The following is a 2,608-nucleotide window of genomic DNA, read 5'->3' as shown; positions in this document are numbered from 1 at the left end:
AAATAAAAGGTATAAACTATAAAAGAAAAATTAATAAATTTGACTTGTTAAAAATTAAAAGCTTTTGCTCTTTAAAAGACATTAAGAAAATGAAAAGTCCAGCCACAGATTGAAAGTGGTTTCACTACATATATCTGACAAAGTACTCATATCTAGAATAAATATAAAATTCTTACAACTCAATAATAGTTACAGCCTAGTTAAAACATGGACAAAAGATTTGATCAGATATGTAAAATACCTATTTTAGAAAACATTCTGGCAGGTTCTTAAAGAGTTAAGACTTCATCTTCCACATGATTCAGCAGTCCCACTCTTAAAAAATGTGAGCATATGTTCACATGAAAACTTGAACAAGATTGTTTACAGTAGCTTTCTTCGTAATATCCCCAAACTACAAACAACTCAAAAGTCCATCAGCAGGTGAACAGATAGACAAATCATCGTGTCTATATAATGGAATGCTACTTAGCAATAAAAAAAATGAACCAACAATATGGATAAATCTTTAAACAATGATACTGAGCAATAGAAGTGATAGAAAGCACAAATTAATCTATTGTGAAAAGGTAATCAGAGGTTTCCTAGGGATGTGTCTCTTCTCCACAGAGGAAAGAGACCGGGATAGATTACAAAGGAGGCCAAGGAAACTTGTGTGTGTGATGGATATGTTCATTATTTTGATTGTGGTGATAGTTTTAGGAGTATATAATAAATCAAAACTCATCAAATTGCACACTTTAAATATGTGCAGTTCATTTTACATCACATAATAAAACTGCTGAGAGAAAAATATATTTTAATGTTTTTAAACTTCTTATAAAGGTTTGTAAATGTTTCTTTAAAAAATTCAACATTATTTTTGAAATTTGCTCATGTCGATGTATTTACATATCATTCATACATTTTCACAGTGAATTTATCCATTTTTGTGTTGATGAGTGTTTATATTTCTCACTTTACAAAGAATGCTGATGTTAATATTCCTGTATATCTCTCTGTGCACATATCTGTGAGGGTTTCCAAAGTACACTCCCAGGGTAGAGTTATTGGGTCATAGCTATGCACATCTGCAACTTCACTATCTCCCCACACTGTTCTTTCAGGCTCATTCAGTTTTATACTCCCAGTAGCAGTGTATGTAATTTAACCTTGTTTTGTTCTTTCCAATATCATGGGTCTAAAGTAGTAAAATTTTTTTTAATTTGCATTTCTTTCATTATTAGAAAAGTTGGGCACGTCCTTGAAAGTGTTAATCATTTGGATTTCCCCTTCTGGATATTGCCTAAAATTTGGTGGGAGAAATAATGGAGGAACCATCTGAATTTTCTCTCAAATGTAGCTAGTTATTCTAACATCATTTGCTGAAAAATTATCCTTTTCCACTGGTTTGAAGTGTGATCCTTAACATGTACGTATTTCTCCCATGTGCTTTTTTTTTTTTCTTGGAGTTTTAGTTCTGCTCTAGAAATAAATCCAAGTAACTATGGGTATTCAGTAAATTACCTGATCTGCTTGTCCTTTCCTGAGTTGGTAATTTACTCTTTTAACTTCTGTAACTCTAGATCGGGGGTCGGGAAACTGCAGCTCGCAAGTCACGTGTGGCTCTTTGGGTACGTACAGGTGACTCTGAAGTAAAATTGAAAATGAAAATAAAACTATCATGGTTTCATTTATAAAATTTTTAAAGGATATTATTCACATAATGGTGATTTCATTTGTTTTATAGGTCTCGCAAAACTTTGAGGGACAGGATTGGCTCTTCTGTCTCAAAAATTTGACGACCCCTGTTCTAGATGATGTCAATGAGAGGGGAAAACCTTTTTCCTCTACTCTCTTAGGTTCAGTAACTGGGTCCTTGCAAATTAAATTGACAAAAGACAAGTTAACAGTAGAAAAAGGTTCATTTCATATGTATAAAGGCAGGCATCACAGAAATGATGTGAAAACCCTGAAGAGGCAGTTGGACATGGAGGCTTATATACCATTTTAACAAAGGCAAACACATTTGTGAAGAAATGACAAGACAAAAGAAAAGGGTTTTAAGCATCTAATTCTCCTGTTTATGAATTTTAAAATTAATTTATAAATTTAAAAAATCTTATTGGGATATTCAAAATAATTTTATTAAAGTATAAGTTATTGGGATTTTAATTGGGAGTACATTGTATTGATTAATTAATTCTGAGAAAATTGATAACCTTTATAATATTTTATCTTTCTACCCAATTATTTGTCTTTCCTGTACCTTGGTAGCTTCATACTTTTCCTAATACAGATCTGGTATATTCTTGTTAAGTTTTGCCAAAATATATATTTTAAAACTTGTGTTGTGAATATATTTTTCTTCAATTATGTATTCTAACCAGCAATAGTTTGTAGCTAGAACAACCATTCATTTTTGTACATTGATTTAGTAATTGGATGTATTTCTGAATTTTCTTGTTAGTAATTTTTAAATAGCTTTTATTAAATTTTCCCTTTGTATATTCATCATCAGATAATAATTTTGTATTGTTTCAGTTATTATATGTATTTCATTCCCTTACCAGTGGCAGAGAGATTAATTACAGTTGACCCTTGAACACCACAAAGGTTAAGCCTCCCC

This window comes from Hipposideros armiger, unplaced genomic scaffold, assembly GCF_001890085.2.
Source record: "Hipposideros armiger isolate ML-2016 unplaced genomic scaffold, ASM189008v1 scaffold_1884, whole genome shotgun sequence".
In the NCBI taxonomy this organism is placed as follows: Eukaryota; Metazoa; Chordata; class Mammalia; order Chiroptera; family Hipposideridae; genus Hipposideros; species Hipposideros armiger.
This window is presented reverse-complemented; position numbering follows the sequence as displayed.